The sequence below is a fragment of the Capricornis sumatraensis genome, chromosome 17 (assembly GCF_032405125.1).
Source record: "Capricornis sumatraensis isolate serow.1 chromosome 17, serow.2, whole genome shotgun sequence".
Taxonomy (NCBI): Eukaryota; Metazoa; Chordata; class Mammalia; order Artiodactyla; family Bovidae; genus Capricornis; species Capricornis sumatraensis.
The window spans coordinates 49,910,920-49,935,761 of NC_091085.1; the positions used below are offsets into that span (position 1 = coordinate 49,910,920).

At 36.0% G+C, this 24,842-nt stretch overlaps 1 pseudogene; it reads left to right on the plus strand.

Annotated features, from left to right (window-relative positions):
* The window catches only part of LOC138093541 (histone-lysine N-methyltransferase SETMAR-like), a 99,518-nt pseudogene extending 75,425 nt beyond the window's left edge, over nt 1-24,093 (plus strand).
* The last annotated feature ends 749 nt before the right edge of the window (nt 24,094-24,842 follow it).

Here is a 24,842-nt window from a genome sequence, read left to right on the forward strand (position 1 = left end):
CTGAACTGTGTCAAGTTCCTTGGAAGATGAACTTAGACAGGTTGTGATCCTGAGGCAGAGAATGAGTAACCCTTGTCCACCTTCAGGAGAACTGGAGTCTAGGAGCTCCTGTTTTTAAATTATGTCTTGTTTATTTAAAGTATTCTGCACACTCTTCTTCAGGTCTTCACTGTGTTGCTTATAATATACATTTAACTGATAACCAATTATATTTGAAAGTATATATTCATTATCAATCATATTTGAGACATTATTCCACCCTAAGAAATTGATGATTTTTGGTTAATAAGTACAATGAATTAACTTAGATCAAGTACTCACAGTGTCTTTGAAATTACTACATAAAAGTAAACTTTCTTTGATTAACATTAAAATGTAGTATAATCCATATTTAAGTAAAGAAAAAGCTAAGAACCCTGGAGGTTAAGTAAAGTCATAATCATATTTTCTGGATCTAAAAACTTTGTCTTCCTTTACTATTAATCCTCAGTAATTTAAAATATGTAGTTATACATAGAAAGAAGACCATCATAGCACTTACTGAAAAACTTATTACTGTCTCATTTTTGTATCACTATTCATTATTTTGCAGAGGTGTAAAAACACTTCTACATTTTGAAATATGATATCTTTATCCTGTTATTTATAAGCTTCTTTAAGAATCACATGGCTCATCATTTTCTTTATTGCATATTGATTTATTTAAATATCATATTTCCTACAAATCACTGCGATAAGATGTGAGGCAAATGATCTTTGACAGCCACTTTTGTAAATATTTCCCAAAACACAGGCTCATAGAGAGACAGTCTGTCAGAACCTGAACAATCTCCTGCCTGCTTTTGTGATCACAGGAAAATAAACCATTTGGAATTCTGATCTTCCTTTTCTTTATGAAACATGCAATTCAGATGCAAATATACACATAAATAGAATGCACAGTGTTCTTGGAAATTAAATAAGGCTTTAAAAAAGCATGATGTGTTATTGTAAAAAGAATAAGAATTGTCACATGACAAGTGAAGTCCTATCAATGACAAATGTCATTTCTTTCTTTTTTTTTTTTTTAAATAATTTTGCTCATTTATTTCCTTTTGGCTGTGCTGGGGTCTGCATCGCTTTGCGTGGGCTTTCTCTAGTTGCCACCAGCGGGGGCTACTCTTGCTTGTGGTGCACATGGCTTCTTATTGCAGAGGCTTCACTTATTGTGGCGCCTGGGCTCTGGTCACATGGGCTTCAGTAGTTGTGGCACACAGGCTTAGTTGTTCCATGGCATATGGGATCTTCCTGGACCATGGATCAAACTCCTGCATTGGGAAATGGATTCTTATCTACAGAACCACCAGGGAAGTCCAAAAACCACTTCTTGATCCCAATGTGTACCATATTTTCTCATAAGTCTAGTCCAGGTTTCTCGTAACAATGTGCAGTTCTCTACACTTTATGCAAATTATGACTGTCTTTTTAACTCATATAAGGTGAAAAAAATTAAACAGTTTTAACATCCAGATTTTGAAAATGGCTGTCTGCTGGTAGGCCTCAGTTTTTCTCCACTGAGTTTCTTATTCTCTAATTTTCTCAATATTCTTTTGTGTGTGGGCACATGGTATCTGGGTTCCAAGAACAGCAAGGGGGAATGGTGTAATGTAAAATCACCTTTCAAGCCTTTGTGTCATATTTTTTCCTGTCCCACTGGTTAAAGCAAGTCTTATGGCCAAGCAGTTCAAGGCATAACGAAATAAGCTTTATCTCTTGATGAGAAGAAATGATGTTACATTTCACTGGGATTCTCATAAAGAATTGGATGATTGTGGTCAGTTTGCAATTTATCATGTAGCTCAGCCTTAATCCAATAAGTCTTAATGCAAACTCTACTCTCAGTGCATTTCATTGAAGTGTAGGATGTGACCATTGCATTTGCTGCAAACTTTAAAGTGGGCTCTGGATCAAATATGAGCTGTGCCTGAGAAATTTCTTAACCTTTCTTCCTTGAAGATTTCATATACTACTATACAGAGAAGGTTTAGTTTCTAGTATCTGAGTTTCCAATTTAAATATGGAAAAGGATAAAATGCCAATTAGTAAACTGTTTCTTTGTGCATAGTATAAAATCTAACCTAATTTATTTCTTCCACTGGGTTCTAAGTTCTTTCAAAATAGCAGGGACATATTTTGAGGCTTAAACTTTGATAAAGACAAGAATCTTGCTTAGCACAAATAGACTAAAATATCCCACCCATATTTTCCAAAATTAGAAGGATTTCAGAGTTTCCATAAATGTGGATGCCAAAGGCTAACCATGAAAGCCACAGGAATTTTAGCAGTAATGACAGCATGCTTGATCCAGAGTCTCATAGTAGCTCAAAATTTCATTTTGTAAAACATTTTGAAAATTTATTTTTCATAGGAAGTAAATAGTAAATATCTTCCTCCTAAACAAATCAGTGATATTCACAGCATATATGTGCCTTGAGAGATGAAGCTCTCTTCTTAAAGCTGGAACGCTTTCCAAAATAATGTGACTTCTTTTCTTTTAGTCGTTCTTTTAAAAATGTGTTAAGCTAGACTTGAGTCTCCAGAGAATGTGTCAACTGGTATAAAGTATTTTAGGCAACCTGACTGCACCTGGTGTGGCATTAAAAATACTGGAGCTCCTAAGCAGTGTTTTGTTCCTACAAACAGACCCTTAAGATAGCTATGGATAGGGCAGACAAGGATAAAGCAGTATCAAGTTGTGGATGTATGATTAGAGAGGTTGTGGGCTAAGTTCAATCTTTTTTTTTGGTTTGTTTGTTTTTTGTAAGTCTCTAGGAGTCCATAAACACATTGATGTCAAAATAGATTGTTAAGCAGTCATTTCGCTTTTAATGGAGACTTAAGTTAGGGTAGGATCCCTTGCCATCAGAAACAACCAAACCAATTGATCAAATCCAACTGATGAAAACAAGTGGAAAGGACCCTGATTATAAATCAGTGAGATGAATGTTGAGTATTTGGGAAGAGGGATGAGGGACAAAATTAAAATTTGGGGCTTTGGAGTCAGAGAGATTGTGTATAAATCTTAGTTGGGCCACTTGTCATCTATAGGAAAAGTACAATCACTACCATCCTAAACAGTCTCACTATGTGTGGACTTACCTGGTTCTCCCTCCACAAGAAAGAAAAATGGAGTGAACCTTGTCCTTTTCCCTACCTAACATGCTACCTGTTTCACTGTACTCTTAATAAAAATTGTTTTCAAGGCCTATTTTTGTAAATTTTTAAAAGGGAAAAAAATTTAAAAAGCAAATTATATGAAGGAAGAATATTATGACACAACTCATTAAGAGTTTATGAGATGTCAAGGAAAGCAAACTGAGTTATGTAGAATTCATATCTCCATGTAAAGAACTGCATATTTTATTTTTATTCTTTTTTATTGAAATAAAATTGACACATAACTCTATATTTGTTCTGAGGATACAACATCATGATTCGATGATTGTGTGTGCTGTAAGAGGATCCCCACAAAGTCGCCATGCATCACCACAGAGTTACAATTGTTCCTTGTGACAAGAACTTTTACAATCTACCCTCTTAGCAACTTGTAAATATATAACATGAACTATTGACTGCAGTCACTATGATGTACATTATATTTCCAGGACCTATGTATTTTAGAGCTAGAAGGAACCAAATACTTTAAACAATCAAAATTAATAAAATTCTGTCATTTACTCCAAATTTAAGTAAGGTGTCACATTCACAAAGGAAAAGCCTTTTCATATGTTTGCTCACTTACGTCTCTACCCACACTGCACCCAATCTTGACTGAAATATCAACTGGGTTGGTACATTTGTTATTTCAGAGGGAGTTTGGAATGCAGAGGGAGGTGGGGTTAGATCAGTGAGAGGAAGGAGCTGTAGAGAAGAAATAGACTTTGAGGTTGAGGACAGAGAACAAAGCCAATAGAGATGGACATAAATATTAAACATTATATAAGATGCATGGGTACATGTTATAAAGCATGATCAACAGTGTAAGAAAACCTGAGGAACTGGACATTTCTACTGTCGTTCTCATACGATGCCATCTTCCCAATGGGTTCCTCCCCTCTTTTCTTGCTAAATCAAAATGGCAACAAATGGTTTTCAAGCCATAAGAGCATTTTAAGAGACTATTTTTGAGCACATATTCCCCAAGCAGCTGAAGTTCAGCTGACTCCTTTTGCTGATACACTGTAAATTCCTTGCCCTCTTTTTTCCAAGTTATAACACCCTGCAAGCCTTGTTCTCATGCCCCAGTCTTCTAAATATGTCTTATGTCTAATTACTAATTACACTCTGGCTGATCTTCCTCTAAAATATCTGGCTTACTATGCTATGAGATTCTCTGGTGGCTCAGAGGGTAAAGAATCTGCTTGCAATGCGGGAGACCTGGGTTCCATGCTATGGTATGTTTATTATATAATTCTATTATTAATATCTCTCACATAATAATAACACTTTCAGCATTTTTTCCAATGCTAGATCTTTGAATTGCTTGCCTTCTCCCCCCAGATAACTCGTAATTGCCATCATTATCAATTTCTGCCTCCAATCTCGATTATGCAACTACTCCACATTATAACGTGTTCCATGTCAGGTAATCCACTTCTATCATTACTGATTAAAAATTACAGAGAATCCTTGATGGGTTCCACAGAATCTCAATAAATATTTTTCAACCCAGAGGGATGGTATGGGGAGGGAGGTGGGAGGGGGATTCAGGATGGGGAACACATGTACGCCCGTGGTGGATTCATGTTGATGTGTGGCAGAACCAATACAATATTGTAAAGTAACTAACCTCCAATTAAAATAAATAAATTTAAATTTTAAAAAAGTAGAAAATGAATTATTTCATTCACTAAAGCACAAATGTATAAACTGCCTCAACTGCAAGTAGCTATGCTAATATTTCACTGTGCTGTATGTACATAAAAAGTATGTTTAACCTGACAAAATACCTACAGTTGCCTATGAGTCACTGAATATATCCCAATTCCTGTTTCAGGAGAATGGATTGACTGTCCTACATTTAACATGAAGAAGTGACTCCTGGGATAACTAGAATGTCAAAAAGCCTCCATTATAGAAGAAAGCCTTACTTTATGATTTATTCCTGCATTGCACTATCAAAAATCCTTTGTAAAAGCCACAGCCTGGTGTTTCACCATCTAATATTTTCATGTTCTCATGTGTAGGTGATATATCTTTTTGTTGGAAATCAAAGAAGATCCTCATCCAGCACATGTTCATTCTCTCTTGGAGGTTTACTCATGGAAAATGCACATTGTAAATCCTTAAGGATTCAAAGGCTTTTCAGAGAACAAAGGTGACTTCTCAGAGCAAGACCTGGGGTCCTGCTCATCCCTTCCCCACCCGCAGGTCTCCCTGCTTGCCTCAACTAAGGGAACAAACAGAAACTTTTGTCCTTAGTTTAAAGATAATGGAGGCATTAAAAAAAAACTCTAACTTAAAAGCTGTGCTCCCCTGTTCACATCTTTGTTCACATTACCAATAAATCAAGCCATAATCCACTAAAAGCTTCTAAGCTATTAAGTGCTTTAGGTTTACTTTTCAGCAAACTCTTGTTTTATTTAGATTCTAAGAAAAGAAGCTTCATATTGGCTTCATAAATGGATTAACCATTTTTCTCTTTTCTCACAAAATATTTCATTTAAACTTAAGTAGGAATTTTCAAAGTATGAAAAAGATAAGCCAACCAGAAGGCTGTTTCTATGCAGCATAGGCATCAAATCACCCTGCTAGCGATAGATGTCAATAGGATTGTTCATTTTCATCTAAAATAGAGAACTAAAACCATCTGAACATGGCAAAGAAATAGGTACTTCTCCACAATAAAGTAAGTGGTAGAAAAGAATCTAAATGTCATAGAGATGTATTAGGTGTGTGACCCATAATAAGTGATAGTATGGAAAGCTATAGATGGCAAACTGTCGAAATAGATATCTCATAGACTCGTTTCCTGTTTATTTGCAAACGTGCTCATTCAAAATCCTTTACCATGGGCTGCTCAGAGTACCATTTAAAGGCTACTTCAAAAGGCAATTTTCCCTAGCATAGGCCTTGGGCCTTGGAAAAAAGTTCAGAGAGGAAAATGGATACTTTAAGGTATTATGGTATTAGTTTCAATCTTCATGAAAATAGTTGTGTTTGGAATCCTCTTTAGACTTCAGTTTTAAAACACGTTTACTCTTTCTTAGACCTGAAATGATAATGAGAGACTTCTAAAGACAATAGAAAGAGAAAATGGGGCTATATTTTAAACTGACAGGTAAAGCTTGCTTATAGACCTTTTGTTTTTTAGAATTAAAAAGTTCTGCATGGAACAATCAGTGACATGTTTTGAAATTTTAAAATAATTTATTTTTAAAAACAGGGAAATCTGTGAAGAGAGACATTTGTGTGGTTATTAACAGGGTTCAACTTTCTCTGAAGATAAATATAGAGTCAGAGAATTCTAAAATGTGGGAGGCAATAATTAATGATATTTCTAAGTAAGCATAGAAGGATGAGCTTCAGAACACAATTAAGAGATTTAGCCTCAGTAAAAGGAAGAACTCATATTTTCATGGTAGCCTTGGGGAAAGAAAGGATAAGTTCAGATAAAGACAGCAGGATTTAAAAGTTTGGAAAAAAGTGGAGAAAGTCACCCTTCTGCTGTTAAGAATTCTATGATTTTTATTTTTATTATTAGATTATAATATTTTTACAAATATTGTGCTAGTTTCTCCCTCTCACCCACCCCCATTCCACCCTTCCAAGTCATCACAGAGCGCCCTGTCTCTGGGCTGTTTAAATTCCTAGTGCACTGCTATCTATAAAGTAGATAACTAATAAGGACCAGTATACTATGTAGTGGAGAAGGAAATGGCAACCCACTCCAGTGTTCTTGCCTGGAGAATCCCAGGGACGGGGGAGCCTGGTGGGCTGCCATCTATGGGGTGGCACAGAGCCGGACACGACTGATACAACGCAGCAGCAGCAGCAGCAGCAGCATACTATGTAGTACCGGGACCTCTACTCAATACCTTGCAATGAATTATATGGGGAAAATATTTTTAAAAGTGGAGATATGTATATGTATAACTGAGTCATTTTGCTGTACAGTTGAAACTAACACAGCATTGTAAATAAACTATATTCCAATAGAAATTAATTGGGAAAAAGTAATGAAATAGGGGAAGAATAACTCTATGGAGAGGTGACCAGGTTTAATAAGAGTATTACGGAACCTCGCTGTTGGAACTGAGTTGAAGATCATGGTGTTAGCCCTAAAAAAAATATGATAGCAGTTACATCAGATAATTTGACTCTCCCAAAACTGAAAAGACCCTAGGCCATTCAATGGTTAAGTTAAAAGAAAAATGGATTTGAGAATAACATCAAGAGAAATATTACTGTACAATGAAATCAGAGCTGAAAGATAGAGATTTAAGTGTAAATATAGGAGAGAGAGAAATAAAAAGTAAAAAGATCACAGATAGGAAATCCTTATGAGGCCGAACCTTAGATAGTGTGGGTTTCATGGAGAGGTGGTAATACAAGGTCAGAATATAATAAGTCTGAAATTAATCTTTTGAAAGGCTAACAGTTCTGGGCAGTGGCAAGACACCAGTGTAGAAAGCTCAAGTATTGTGAAGGTAAGTTCCCTGGAGAAAAACAGGTGAAGAAAAAGGCAGCATCCTGACCTATGGGTAGACTGATCAAGTATAGATGAAGTTGTCAAAGAGGATGATTCAACTGCTGGAAGAGAGTAAGACCCAACAGTATTAAGTGAAATGGAGGAAGAAATTAGTAGAGCTTATATAATATTAAATGGACAGTGAAGATTGCCAATGTGGAAGAGAAGAGACATGCAAACAAACAAAATGAAGTGATTGAAGAATGAAAATCCTCTCTTGTATGTGTTTGCATACTTCAAGACATGATTCCTTTCTTAGGGTACCAAGTCTGCTCAAGGCTGTTAAATATGAAAATGAGTCAGAGCTAGACAACTTCCACAAAAGAAAAACCGCTGTAGGAAGGACAAAACAAAGATGAAATGAGAAACCAAGTTATTGAGAAAAGGTTGAGATATTTTATAAAGAACTTAACCCTTGGGTGAAGGAATTGGATATGCCTGGGATAAAAGTGGATACTTCTGAACAAGTGGATTTTTATTTTTATTTTAGGTACAGAGGACTTCGTAACACTTGCTGTAAGGATTTTTCACTGTGCCATCCCTTGTAACAGTTATATCCAGGTGATGGACAATTTGTCAGAAAGCGTGATGGACTTGCTTCCCTGGTGGACAGTAAAGAATCCACCTGCAATGCAGGAGACCCAGATTTGATTCCTAGGTCAGGAAGATCCCTGGAGAAGAGAATGGCTACTCACTCCAGTATTCTTGCTTGGAGAATTCACGGACAGAGGAGCCTGGCAGGCTACAGTCCATGGAGTCACAAAGAGTTAGATGCAACTGAGTAACTAACACTTTCATTTTTCACTTTGTTTCATGATGAACCATTTTGACCTTCAAAGAGAGTATATGAACATTTTTTTTTTTTTACAAAAAGTAGAGTGGAAACTTCTGGAAACATACATTAATGCATGACTTTTGAAAGCCCCATGCACAATAATTAAGCAAAAAATCCATTATTCTCACATGACTTCTAAATTATAGTGCTTTCTAAAATTGTGCACAGTTTCTCAGTCATGTCAGACTCTTTGTGACCCTATGGGTTATAGCCCACCAAGCTCCTCTGTCCGTGGGATTTCCCAGGCAAGAACACTAGAGTGGATTGCCATTTCCTCCTCCATAGGATCTTACCAACCCACAGAATGAAACCATGTCTTCTATATCTACTGCTTTGGAGGTAGACTCTTTACCATTGAGCCACCTGTGAAGCTCTCTATATAACAGACCTGAGTCCAATTGTTTTTCTTTTAAAGACTATTGGATTTGACCTTTTTTTCTGTGAAAGTTTTAAGTAAACCACTTTTCATTTGATATGAACTGTGAATTTGTGAACAAATTATATCTTAAAACTTTCTGTGACTTAGACTGAACAAGTGGAAGGTATAGTAGAATTGTGTTGCCCCAGATTTTTAATATTAACATTAATATATGTATTATGTATAGACATATAATCTACAGAAACATTCAAATGAATTATGTTTAGCCTGTTAGATAATCCTCTTTAGCCTAATGCCTTTCCAGCAGTTAAGAAAAAGGTATATCAGTAACCCTAAATTACCAAATAACTGTCATGATTTCCCCTAACAAAAGAGAGAAACACAGAGACAGAGATGGAGGCTGAGAAAGGGAAATATCTTGTTTTTGAACTTCTCACATCTTGGGATATAATCTTAGTGATTTTCTTTTGAATAATAAAGTAATTTTAAGCAACTGACAACTTTCTGTGAATGGATATTTTTAGGTCAGAGGTACTTATCTTGAGTGGGTGTATTATTTTGGCTCAATTCATTTCATTACTGTTGTTTATATTCTTTGTATGGTAGGTTTTATATAAATTTCAGTTCAGTTCAGTCGCTCAGTCGTGTCCGACTCTTTGCAACCCCATGAATCACAGCACGCCAGGCCTCCCTGTCCATCACCAACTCCCAGAGTTTACTCAAACTCACGTCCATCAAGTCGGTGATGCCATCCAGCCATCTATTCCTCTGTCGTCCCCTTCTCCTGCCCCCAATCCCTCCTAGCATCAGAGTCTTTTCCAATGAGTCAACTCTTCGCTTGAGGTGGCCAAAGTACTGGAGTTTCAGCTTTAGCATCAGTCCTTCCAAAGGATACCCAGGACTGATCTCCTTTAGAATGGACTGGTTGGATCTCCTTGTGGTTCAAGGGACTCTCAAGAGTCTTCTCCAACTGTATGCTATTTCAGTATTTTTCTTGAATGCAAATTATAGGTTAAATCTGTCTGATAATTACCTCTAAACTGTTGATGGGAATGTAAAATAATGCAAGACCTATAGAAGAGAAAATTGGAGGTTTTTCAAAAATTAAAAATAAGAGTGATTTCCTTGGTAGTCCAGTGGTTAGGAATCTATCTGTCAATGCAAAGGACACAGATTCAATCCCTGGTCCCAGAACTAAGATCCTGCACACTGAGAGGAAATTAAGCCCTTGTGCCACAACTACTGAAGCCCAGGCACCTTAGACTCTGTGCTGGGCAATAAGAGAAGCAGTTGCAAGGAGAAGACCATGCGCCACAACTAGAGAGTAGCCTCTGCTTGCTGCAACTAGAAAATCTGTGTGCAGCAAATTTTCACTGATGTTAATAATAACTTAAAATGAATAAACAGGACAATTATCTGATCCAGAAATTCCACCTCTGGGGATACATCCAAAGAATTGATATCAGAATCTCAAAGAGGTATCTTCACTCTGGTGTTCACTCCCGCCAAGATATGAACCAAGGGTCCATCAATAGGTGAATTTAGGGAGAACATGTGGCGTCAACATACACTGGAATATGATTCAGACTCACAAAAAGAATTCAGCCTTGTGAGACAACATGCTACACCTGGAGTTCATTATGCTATGTGAAATGAGCCAGTCCAGAAACACAGATACTACGGGATTTTACTCATATGACAAATCTAAAATGGAACCATGGAAGGAGAGCATACACGAGTGGCTGCCAGGGGCTGTGGGGTGGGAGAAATGCAGTTTCTGTTCAATGGAAGTAAAGTATCAGTTATGCCAGAGAAATCATTTCTACCAATCTGATGCACTACAGAGTGCCTATGGTTAATACATCATTGTGCACGTAAAATTTATTGAGGCGGTAGATCTCTTGGTTAGTGTTCTTAACATGCATACACACATCAAAACAAAGGAATACTAAAAAAAATCTGGGAGGTTCTAAACACACCTATCTATTTTGATTATGGTAATGGTATCATGGGTTCCAAACTGGGAAAGGAGTACGTCCAGGCTGTATATTGACACCTTGCTTATTTAACTTATATGCAGAGTACATCATCCAAAATGTTGGGCTGGATGAAGCACAAGATGGAATCAAGATTGTCAGGAGAAATATCAATAACCTCAGATATGCAGATGACACCACCCTTATGGAAGAAAACGAAGAACTAAAGAGCCTCTTGATGAAAGTGAAAGAGGAGAATGAAAAGTTGGCTTAAAGCTTAATAAACAAAAAACAAAGATCAAGACATCCAGCCCCATCACTTTATGGCAAAAAGATAGGGAAACAATGAAAATAGTGAGGGATTTTATTTGGGGGGCTCCAAAATCACTGCAGATGCTGACTGCAGCCATGAAAAGATGCTTGCATATTGGAAGAAAAGCTATGACCAACCTAGACAGCATTTTTAAAAGCAGAGACTTTACTTTGCCAACAAAGTCCCGTCTAGTCAAAGCTATGTTTTTTCTAGTTGTTATGTACACATATGAGAGTTGGACTACAAAGAAAGCTGAGTGCCAAAGAATTAATGCTTTTGAATTGTGGTGTTGGAGAAGAATATTGAGAGTCCCTTGGACTGAAAGGAGATCAAACCAGTCAATCTCAAAGGAAATCAGTCCTGAATATTCATTGGAAGGATTGATGATAAAGATAAAACACCAATCCTTTGGCCATCTGATGCAAAGAACTGTCTCACTGGAAAAGACACTGATGCTGGCAGGAGGAGAAGGGGACAACAGAGGGAAAGATGGTTAGATGGCATCGCCGACTCAATGGACGAGTTTGAGTAAGCTCCGGGAGTTGGTGATGGACAGGAAAGCCTAGCGTGCTGCAGTCCATGGGGTCACAAAGAGTCGGACACAACTGAGCAACTGAACTGAACTAAATGGTATCACGGTATCATGGATATTTGCTTATGTTCCAAAGCATCAAATTGGACACACAAAAATATGAATGTATCAACAATACTTCAAAAAAGGTATAAAAGTATGAATGAATAAGTAGAATTTAAGTTTTATTCAATAACCGAGAGACTTGGCAGAGGTCTCACTGAGGTTAGTTTCCATCTGGAGCTATGGATCTTTCCTTCTTCCAATGGCTCAACTATAAACTTTACCTATACTGTTCCTTTTAATATTTAGGTCAACATTTCATATGATATTTTTATTTTCACAAAATGTTATTTTGTCCTAACCCCACAAAGTTATTTTTCTATGTGCATTTTCATTAAATTCCCTTAGACTTAGAGTTCTATATGCATCACATATCTTTTTTCTTTTTTAAAATATAAATTTATTTATTTTAATTGGAGGTTAATTACTTCACAATATTGTATTGGTTTTGCCATACATCAACATGAATCTGCCACAGGTATACACGTGTTCCCCATCCTGAACCGCCCTCCCACCTCCCTCCCCATACCATCCCTTTGGGTCGTCTCAGTGCACCAGCCCCAAGCATCCTGTATCATGCATTGAACCTGGACTGGCGATTTGTTTCATATATGATATTATACATGTTTCAATGCCATTCTCCCAAATCATCCCACCCTTGCCCTCTCCCACAGAGTCTAACAGACTGTTCTACACATCTGTGTCTCTTTTGCTGTCTCGCATACAGGGTTATTGTTACCATCTTTCTAAATTCCATATATATACATTAGTATACTGTATTGGTGTTTTTCTTCCTGGCTTACTTCACTCTGTATAATAGGCTCCAGTTTCATCTACCTCATTAGAACACATATCTTTAAACCATCTGGAAGTTTCCCTTGCAGAGGAAGAAAAATAGGAATAAAATTTATATTTTTTCCTATGTAGTGACATATTTTTCTAAGTATTTATTAGAGTTTTCTTTTTTTCCCCAAAGATTTTGGGTTTTATTGTGTGTCAAGCTTCCATTTGTATCCTGGTCTTTCTCTAACCCCATTTATTCTGTTATACTCATCTATGTGTTTAATGCTACATTAAAAGATACAGTCTTTACTTCATTTTTAAATTTATTATTACAGCTTTGTAGCAAGTTGAGTTCTCTATTACAGTGATTGCTCTCTGCTCTTTTTTTAAAAAGTCATTTAGTAACTTAGGGTCACATATTTTTCTATATAGTCTGTAAAATATTTTTATTGTGTTCTGCAAAAGCATCCCATGAAACTGGAATTTTGTGGATGAGATTGGACTTTGGTGCAAGGTCTCCTCAATTCCCCATGTCTGAAAATTTGTTTAGTTATTGCCTATTATTGAGAACCTTCCTCTGCTTTAAAAATAATGTGTGCATTAGAATTGTGTAATTCTGAAGTACCTACCATTACAGCCAAATTCAGAAGGATGCCATGCTAACACCAAGGGGAAAACATGAATAGAAGTGTGTCCTTTTGTTCAGTATTAATAACATGTTCAGAATGTAATGCTTGTTCTAGAACATTCAGTCTGTATTTGGTAAATGGGATGGGAAGTAGTTGATATCTTGAAAAGGATGTATAACATTCTTTGTTTTCTGAATTCTTCTACAGATTACTGGTTTTCTGCTTCTTTGATTTTTGAAATGTTATCTCCATTGAAATTCCAACATTAAAAAGATATGTGTATATATTTAACTGTAATCATTGATATTTAAAAAAATTGTTTAGCACAATGATCATTTGAATGGAAACCACCCAATCTCACATGGACCCGTCCATCTTATTTGAAGGTATATCATGTAATTGTTTTCCTGAGGTCATTTTTATTTCTGCAAAATTCATTTCTTTTGTTATATTTACATGAGACCAAAATTATCTCTGGGTACATTTGATAAAATATCATTCAGCTACCTTTGAATCTTAGCACAGCTGTTTCTGAGGGATAAACTCTAAGGATTACATTGCTGTGCCTTTCTGTTCTATATGGATTTGACTTAGACGTTAAAGCAAATATAAACAAGGTGAGAGTCAGGAGAAACAAGTCCATGGTAAATCATGTCCAGAAGAAAAAACATACAAATCCAAACCAAACAGTAAGCTGGACAAAAATACATTTTTTAAACTTTTCAGAATATACGTGAAGAGAATAGTCACGTGTGCACCACGGAAAAGGAATCAGCAATTGCTGTTTTAGGGAACAAAGACATAAGGATGTAGGGGTGTATTTGTGGTGAAAAATTGGTCTTTTTTCTTGTTTTTATTGACCATTTCCTCAAGGGAAATAATCAAATTAATTGTTTTCAAAAACAAAGTTTCAAAATCAGTATTTTTTTTTTTTTTACTTTCAGTGAACCCAATTTTTAGCCTCTATTTTTGTTTCTTGGAATTTCTCAATTTTAATCTATGTGTATATACCTAAGAAATATAAAATTATATGAATGCATAAAGAAAATAACATTACATCTTATGACAGCCTATATACCAAATACTTATTTCATTATATGAAGAGATTTCTGACTCCATATTAAAAATACAAGCTTAATAAAAAGCTTCATTTTTAGTTTAAAGAAAATAGAACAGCAAAAACTTCTTTCAGGGTGCTCTATTTTTGTTCTGCTATGTTGACTTAACTCAGTTATGAGATAGCTGAAATGTGAATAGAGCCTTGAGGGTAAAGGAGAACATAGCTTTTAACAACAAAAAATGTGGAATCCCTCCTTTTTGCATTTATTCCTTTATAGGCACATGCAATAAGTGAAGACTGGAAAAAAGGCCAATAAACCTACTGCTTTTAAATGTTTGTCAGTTATACTGAAAATATAGTTTTACGATTCAAAAAATCATTCTGGACTTGATCTCAACTGAAATCTGTCTCTATGTACATAACACTTTATCAACAGTCTACATGTATAAAGAAAAAAATGAACTTTAAAAAGTTGTTATGAAAAATAGACTGCTGATTTACAAAATATTCAGAACTAAGGTGGAGAATGATTTATCTCTTCCCCAAACTCAACCAGAAATCAAAATCCTTGCTTACTCTTTTAAGGAGTTCCACTTAAGAATTAACCTATCTATGAAACTAGAACACTTTCTAACACCATACACAAAAATAAACTCAAAATGGATTAAAGATCTAAACATAAGATGAGAAACTATAAAACTCCTAGAGGAGAGCATAGTCAAAATACTCTCTGACATAAATCACAGCAGGATCCTCTATGACCCATCTCCCAGAATATTGGAAATAAAAGCAAAAATAAACCTAATTAAAATTAAAAGCTTCTGCACAACAAAGGAAACTATAAGCAAGGTGAAAAGACAGCCTTAAGAATGGGAGAAATAATAGCAAATGAAGCAACTGACAAACAACTAATCTCAAAAATATACAAGCAACTCCTGCAGCTCAATTCCAGAAAAATAAACGACTGAATCAAAACATGGGTCAAAGAACTAAATAGACATTTCTCTGAAGAAGACATCCAGATGGCTAACAAACACATGAAAAGATGCTCAACATCACTCATTATCAGAGAAATGCAAATCAAAACCACAATGAGGTACCATTTCACGCCAGTCAGAATGGCTGCAATCCAAAAGTCTACAAGCAATAAAAGCTGGAGAGGGTGTGGAGAAAAGGGAACCCTCTTACACTGTTGGTGGGAATGCATACTAGTACAGCCACTATGTGTGGAGATTTCTTAAAAAACTGGAAATAGAACTGCCTTATGACCCAGCAATCCCACTGCTGGGCATACACCCCGAGGAAACCAGAATTGAAAGAGACGCGTGTACCCCAATGTTCATTGCAGCACTGTTTATAACAGCCAGGACATGGAAGCAACCTAGATGTCCATCAGCAGACGAATGGATAAGAAAGCTGTGGTACATATACACAATGGAGTATTACTCAGCCTTTAAAAATAATACATTTGAATCAGTTCTAGTGAGGTGGATGAAACCTGAGCCTATTATACAGAGTGAAGTAAGCCAGAAAGAAAAACACCAATATAGTATACTAACTTATATATATGGAAGTTAGAAAGATGGTAACGATAACTCTGTACGCGAGATAGCAAAAGAGACACAGAAGTATAGAACAGTCTTTTGGACTCTGTGGGAGAGGGCAAGGGTGGGATGATTTGGGAGAATGACATTGAAACATGTATAATATCATATATGAAACGAATCACCAGTCCAGGTTCAATGCATGATACAGGATGCTTGGGGCTGGTGCACTGGGAAGACCCAGAGAGATGGTACAGGGAGGGAGGTGGGAGGGGGGTTCAGGATGGGGAACACGTGTATACCCGCGGCGGATTCATGTTGATATATGGCAAAACCAATAGAATATTGTGAAGTAATTAACCTCCAATTAAAATAAATAAATTTATATTAAAAAAAGAACCTATCTGAACATTGCTCAAAACAAGTGAGCATAAACAAGTCTTCTTCATTTTTATAAGCATTTCCTTTTGATATTAAATGATCATATGTCAGTATATTTTGATTGAATACAGTGATACTTGCATAGCCTTGCATATTTGTTTCTTATTGTAATTGCCCCTCACTGCCCATGACTAAATGGCCTGCAACTGCCTGGATATTCAAATAGCTCTGGGTAACAGGGTAGGATTTTCCCCCCTTACTGAAAGTCTACTGAAGTGTTAAGATAAAGACATAACAATATTGTAAAGTAAAAAATAATACAATAATAAATAAATGATAAATGGTTACGAAAAAAAAAAAAAGTCATAATTAGAAGGACAAGTTTCCCTGGTGGCTCAGATGGTAAAGAATCCACCTGCAGTGCAGGAGACCTGGATTCGATCCTGGGTTTGGAAGATCCTCTGGGGGAGGACATGGCAACCCACTCAAGTATTCTTGCCTGGAGAATCCCCATGGACAGAGGAACCTGGCAGGCTACAGTCTATGGGGTCACAAACAGTGAGATAGGACTGAGCAACTAAGCACAGCACACACAGCACAGAAGGACAACAACAAAATAAAAAGTAAACTTTTTTCCCCATAGGTTTTTAAATTACAGTCCTTGTCTTTTCAAAATTAATTTTTATTGGAGTATTGTTGCTTTAAAGTGTTGTGTTAGCTTCTACTATACAGTAAAATGAATCAGCTATGTGTATCCATATATCCCCTCACTTTTGGACTTCCTTCCCATTCAGGTCAATACAGAGTAATGAGTAGAGTTCCCTGAGCTATACAGTAGGTACTCATTAGTTATCTATTTTATACATAGTATCAATAGTACATATGTTATTGTATTTTAATTATATGTTGTTTTCTTTTAAAAATTATTACCTTTGAATACCATTAGGAATGCACGGCCAATACTTAGAGTAAGAAATGTGTAAAATCAGGAATCAAGTATCCATACCCCCAAGAAATCTTCCTTCCACCTTTATTTTCCTTCAAATATGACCTGTCTTCATCCTTTCATATTCAATGATTTCTAAAGAATATTCTCATTCATTCCATCTAGTTACTTCTCAAAATTTTCCTCCTCATTAATCAATGTACCAAAGCTGCTTTTCCATTAGACGTTAATGATTTATAATTACCAATTTCAATGATCAATTTGTGCGCTGATCAGTCTCTAAAGTCACTTGACATGGTTTAAACTAAAATTCAGTATATCATCTAAAACCCCTTATTCACATAAAAACACTAAAAGAAGTCCATTGATTTCACCCTTGCAATATTTCTCCTCACATCTTTTCCAAACCCAATAGAAAGAACCTAGTTCTGACACTTATCTGAATAACTGCAAATATATCCTCATTGATATTTCTGAATTCTTTGAGCTCCTCCTCCTCCCCAATCTTGAAACAATTGAAGAATGCTACTGGGACAGAAGCTTTTGGGCTTCCCTTGTAACTCAGTTGGTAAAGAATCCGCCTGCAATGTGGGAGACTGCATTCGATCCCTGGGTTGGGAAGATCCCCCAGAGAAGGAAAGGCTACCCACTCCAGCATTCTGGCCCAGAGAATTCCATGGACTGTATAGTCCATGGGGTTACAAAGAGTCGGACATGACTGAGCAACTTTCACTTTCACTCACACTATTGGAGCAGAATGAAAATGCTCTTATGCAAAGTTTCCCATCCACTGTTTGAATGTCAGCTAAATAGCTCAATTAATTCAATATTTTCTTGAAAGAAAATGCTTGAATCTAATTTTCCAATAGTTTCTTGGCTGATATGTTATTGTGCTTTGTGCTGTGCTGTGCTTAGTCACTCAGTCATGTCCGTCTCTTTGCGATCCCATGGACTGCATGTAGCCCACCAGGCTCTTCTGTCCATGAGGATTCTCCAGGCAAGAATACTGGAATGGGTTGCTATGCCCTCCTCCAGGGGATCTTCCCAACCAAGGAATGGACTCCAGGTCTCCCGCACTGCAGGTGGATTCTTTACCTTCTGAGCCATATATTCCAGATGGATAAAGGATGCCCCCTTCCCAATGAGGGTGGTCTTTGGTAGCCAAAGTATTGTTGTTGTTCAGTCTGCCAGTAGTGTCCAACTCTTTGCCACCCCATGGACTTCAGCACATCAGGCCTCCCTGTCCCTCACTATCTCTCACAGTTTGGTGAAGTTCATATCCATTGATCAGTGATGCCATCCAACCATCTCATTCTCTGTTGCCCTCTTCCCCTCCTGCCTTCAATCTTCCCCATCATCAAGGTCTTTTAAAATGAGTTGACTCTTTGCATCAAGTGACCAAAGTATTGGAGCTTCAGCTTCAGCATCAGCCAAGGTATAAGTCCTTATATAAATAGGTGGTTTTAAGATGTACAAGTTGATGGAGGGTGTACATTTATAAGATGGAGAAAGGATTAAAGTCCCAAAAGTAGAGGCCTTGCTCTATAGAACAGAATTGTTACAGTAGAAATATGATATTTATTGATTCTTTTATTAATATTGGTTATTTGAAAATTCACTTTGTATGTGCAGTTATGCTTACTGCACATACAAAGATATAATCTTTGTGCATAATATGCACAAAGAGCAGACTAGAAGATAATATATCAATATTTAAAATTTCTTTTCACATATATTATGCTTTAAAATTTTCTGCAATTTTGGATGCATTGCTTTTCCATAGCCAAAAGCAAAATGCACATTGATTAGATGTTGTGAATGAGAAAATCCAATCGTACAAGCTCTAATAGGGGCAGCAGAACAGTGTACAAAGGGAAATTTGTTTTTTTAATGTGTTTTAAGTGGATTTTGTAAAAGCAGAATTTGATTTTGAATATATGGAATAGTAAACTGAAATGCTCATGTGTATTCATAGAAATATTATAAATTACTGTGCAACAATCACTATGAACATAATTTGAGCAAAGACAATTATTTACCATATTGCAATATTTAGCTATGTCTTTATCTGTCTATCCAGTTTCCATACGTAAAATTATGGTTAGGTAGATAACTTAAGTGCTATAAGAAATAAATGTTTTTTCATAGAAAGAATTTTGCATTTTACTGAAAATTCAAGTTTTATTACATTTGTATTACCATTGAAACCTTGAAATTTTTGAATATCTCATTATTATAATACCTTTTAATATTGATTTAGGACTTAAGGAAAAAACTCTGAAACCTATTTCTTAATTATATATGTATGAAAACTTCATTCTGAATGCTAAGCATTCTTGTGTCTGTAAAAATTTTCAAGCTTTACAAAATTATTAAGACTTCAAATGTTATCATTATTCTTTTATTTATGGGTGAAGTCTGTAAAACACATAAACTCAATAGTTACTATGCAATTTATTTTGTTAATTTTGCTGAATCTTTCTAGATCAGCTCTCTTCTGATTTTTTTTTTTCTTTTCAGTTACTGTCCTTCACATAACCAATTACAGACATTATTTTCATTTTGCATTATTTTCAAATAAGTCAGACAAAGAAAGATAAATATGCTATTATTTCATGTATATGAGGACTAAAAAGCAATACAAACAAATAAATAAAACAGAAACACATGAATAGATACAGAAATGTATCTGATGGTTGTCTGAGTGGGTGTGGGTGGGTAAACTGGTAAAATAAATAAAGGAGATTATGAGGTACAAGCTCACAGTTGTAAAATAAGTAAGTCATTGGGATGCAATGTACAGTCAAGGGAATATAGAAAAATATTGTAGTAACTTCATATGATGACAAATGGTAGTTATATTACTATGGTGATCATTTTGTAATGTATAAAATTTTGAATCACTATGTCATACAACTAAAACACTCACAATATTATAAGTCATTTATACTTTAATTTCATAAAAGTATCACATGATATTTCCATTTAAATATTTTATGGATAAGTTTTGATCCTTTTTCTTTCTAAGCTTACCTTTAGCAGTGAAATTTCCAGTATGTGGCCAGTGCTCCCACTTAAACCTATTTTTATTTATACTATGTTGGTAAAAATCAGTATAGAATTCAGCTGCCTTATACTTTTTTGAATTTCAGAGGAGTTTGTTCAACTTAAGACCTTTCTGAGGTAATGTTTCTTCTCGTATAATCTCATTTCTTCTTTCTTTGTTACTTTCTAATAAAAGAGTATTTGCTATCAACCAAAAACTGTTAATACACAGTTAAGACTTCATAAAACATGCATACTTTTCCAAAATCCATTTATCCTATACCTCTTCATGACATCTTTAAATCCTTTATAAAATAGAAAAAATATATTAATTATCATGAACCATTTTAACACTTTCAAATGTAAGGTTTCATAAAGTAAAGGGTAGTGGGCCAGTGATATCTCTAATTATAAAGACGGATTCAAGAAAGTTCGCAATGGGAAGAAAGTAGTTTCAATGAAAGGAATCTAAACACAATAAAAAGTACCTACCTTTATATCTGATTGTCAAAACTTTCAAATCTGTCTAGAAATAGATGCATTCAATACAACTGCGCTTCTTTGCTTTACTGCGTGTCATTACTCCTCTAGATTTTTATCACATGTGACTTGAGGAAGAAAAGCACGCTTACAGATTTCATCTACTTTGGATTCCCAACTTCTTGCCTAAGCCCCAAATAGGAGTTTCCAGATTGTGTTTCCAAAATCCTTCCAATAGTAAGTTGATCTCAAATTTGCTTTTCTTCTCAAGGAATATGCTAGGATGGGATTCCTCTTAGATACATAGTCAATTTCCTTTGTGATGATTAATAACTATACATGTTCATATAATAAAAATAAGCATGGTTTGAATTTTTCTAATTATATGACTTCTTGGATGAAAAAGTCATTCAATAAAATGCAGTATGTGAAGAAAAATATTCTAGATGCTAAATGCATTTTGGAATACAATTAAATTTCTTAAAGTTAAAATTTGGAAAATTTCTAAGTTAATTTAATACATTTTCAAGGACCATAAAAGGTATTTGAGCACACTAACAATTATGAGTTAATTATAGGCTTCTAAAAACATGGATAAGACAAGAGGGGCAATGTCTCAAATTAGCCTCTCTTTATAATTACTTCTGTTTTAAGATTACAAAGAACTACTAGTACATAAAAATTATATATTTTTAATCACCTTATTAAGGATAGTCATATTTCTCTCAGTGTAATTAATTGGTCCTAGACAGAAATACATATTATGGAATAATTTTATACCTACAGATTGAATTTCATCATGCAGTCAATGCAAGTTTTATTATTATTAAATAACAACAAATATTTGTATAGCATGTATTCTTTGCCCAAGGCTACTTTAAGTGTTTTGCATATATTAAGTCACAAAAGCTCTAGAAGGTGATTACTGTTATTGTCCTGTTTCATCACAGAGACACAGAAAGGTCACAACATGCCATTAGATGTTGGACTTGGGATTCGAAACAAAGGCTTGTTTCAACACTTCTTAACCTCTATCTATACTATGAATTTATTTTTTCTTTATTTCAATAGTAATTCTAGTAAAAATATATTAAGACAATAAATAGTCTAATAAAGGTTATTTGTTATTTAGGGAAATAGTATATAAACTTTGGTAGATTCAGATGTTAGTTTTTTTTCTGCCGTGTTTGATTCCTCATTCAGAGCCTCAAAGACAGCCCTGACATATCTGCTAAACTGAATAAACTTGTTGGAAAACTAAATAACTACAAAGACAGTTGTTTGAGATAAAGAAATCCAGTATAATTCCACTTCTGAAATCATAGCATGAGTACTGAGGACCAGGTCCTATTAAAAAAACAGTCATAAGTTGTTGATTGTTTATTAGCAATACCAATACATTTTTTAAAAGTTGTCATTTAAGGTTTCCAGAGACTGTCCTAAAGGGCATAAAACAAATGAAGAAATTTTGTTCAGGAAAATATACTAAATCTTGGTGGGAACACCCTGTGGTATTAGAGCCACAGCTCACTTAAACCTCTTCTCACACAAAGCCCAGAGTAAGGAGAGCCCCACTTGGAGAGAATGTGGCCAAGCAGTGGGGGTCCCTCTGTCCAGCTCTTGGTCTGGGGCCCTTGGCTCTCTGGACCAGCATGTCTCACTGCTCTCAGCTACTTGTGGCAACAACTAAATTCCGAGAGAGTGAGGCCAGAGGGCAGGAACTCCTTTTCCCCTACAGCCTTGACTCACACACCAGAGGCTTACAGCAGGCAAAGAAGACCAAGAGTCCTGGGGCTTCTGTCACTTTTACCGCAGCTCACTCAGGGGGTGTAGCTTCCACTCTGGGAAAGATCACCTAAGAACCAGCATTTCCTCTCCCCACTGAGATCCTCTCCTAAACCAAAGTGTCAGTCCCAGGGCGGTGGGTCACTGTTCTTCTCTGCCTAATGGAAGAGACACACCCTAAGATGTTTCAAAGCTTCAGAATTATCCCCCAAATACTGAGCTTCATGGAAACATTGTGGGGGAAGTTAAACCTTAAGGGTGGTCCCCAAAACAATGGATATTTTAGTGGTCAGCAATTAAGAGTAGACTGGAAGTGACCCGAAAACAAGAGTTATACTATGGCCCATCTATTAAGTTGGTGCAAAAGTAACTTGCAGTTTTGCATTATTGAACTTATTGGATAACCATTTGATATTTGCCATTTGATATTGGAATATATTCTTAAATGAATGTGGTTATGCATCATCTTAATATGTACTTCTTGCTTTTTGTTTTGCTAATGACCTGTTACTTTCTGTTTATTTTATTTTTATTTTAGACTATAGAAATGATGTTAGACAAAAAGAAAATTCGAGTGATTTTTTTTTCAAATTTGCATTCAAAATGGGTCTTTAAGCAGCAGAGGCAACTCACAACATCAACAATGCATTTGGCCCAGGAACTTCTAACAGTACAGTGCAGTGGGGGTTCAAGAAGTTTTGCAAAGCAGACTACAGCTTTAAAGATGAGGAGTGTAATGGCTGGCCATCAGAAATTGACAAGGACCAGTTGAGAGCAATCATCGAAGCTGATCCTTTTACAACTATACAAGACGTCGCCAAAAAACTCAACATCGACCAACCTATGGTCATTTGGCATTTGAAGCAAAGTGGAAAGGTGAAAAAGCTTGATAAATGGGTGCCTCATGAGCTGACCATAAGCCAAAAAAACAAAAAAAATCATTTTGAAGTGTCGTCTTCTCTTATTCTATGCAACAACGATGAACCAATTCCTGATTGAACTGTGATGTGTGACAAAAAGTGGATTTTACATACCAACTGGCAATGACTAGTTCAGTGATTGGACCCAGAAGAAGCTTAAAAGTACTTTCCAAAACCAAACTTGCACCAAAAAAGGTCACAATCACTATTTGGTGGTCTGCTGCCAGTGTGATCCATTACAGCTTTCTGAATTCCAGTGAAACCATTACATCTGAGAAGTATGCTCAGCAAATTGATGAGATGCACAGAAAATTGCAATGCCTGCTGCTGGCATTGGTCAACAGAAAGTGTCCATTCTCCATGACAACACTCTATTGCATGTCACACAACCAATACTCCAAAAGTTGAACAAATTGGTCTATGAAGTTTTGCCTCATCTGCCGTATTCACATGACCTCTTCCCAACTGCTTACACTTCTTCAAGCATATCAACAACTTTTTGCAGGGAAAATGCTTCTACAACCAGCAGAAGGCAGAAAATTCTTTCCAACTGTTCATCAAATCCCAAAGCGTGGATATTTCTGCTACAGGAATAAACAAACTTATTTCTCATTGGCAAAATGTGTTGATCATAATGATTCCTACTTTGATTAATAAGGATTTGTTTGAGCCTAGTTTTAATGATTTAAAATTCACAATCTGAAACTGTAATTACTTTTTCATCAATCTAATAGTCTGCCAGAGAGACCTAAGGATAGCCCATCTACTGTTACAGCAGACCTCAGAGATGGCCCCCAAAATTACTTCTGCAAAGATCTCAAATGTAACTGGATCAGATGAGCGATTTACACCTCAGAGAATTGTCAGAAGCAGCAGGACAATCTGCCACCAGGTAGTGGAGCCTAACAGCTGGGTGTGAAACCAAAAAGCAGAAGAGATGAGGGGATAACAGAGATAAGGGAAGGGAAAAATCAAAAAAGCCCTACTAAAACCATCAACACTGCAGACGGAGGTACAGTCACCCACAGATGGCCCTCTGAGGAAGGACACCAGAGGCTTCACACTTCAGGGAAAAGAACTCACTAAGATTCTCCAACCAAGTCACCAAACAAATGAATAAGCAACTAGAAACCCTCGGAGTGTGGATTGGTGTGGGGGAAGAATCAGTCCCTAGAGATGCAACAAATATATTCTCAAACATGTCAGTGTCTCAAAAAATTATGAGACATTAAACAGAAAAGTGTGATTCACACACAGGAAAAAGGGAGGAAACGGCAAGAGAAACCATGAGATTTCCTAGGCAAAGACTCTGAAGCAACCATTATAGACATGTTCAAAGAACTAAATGAGAGAACTTCCCTGGCAGTCCAGTGGCTGAGAATCCACCTTGCAATGCAGAGGAT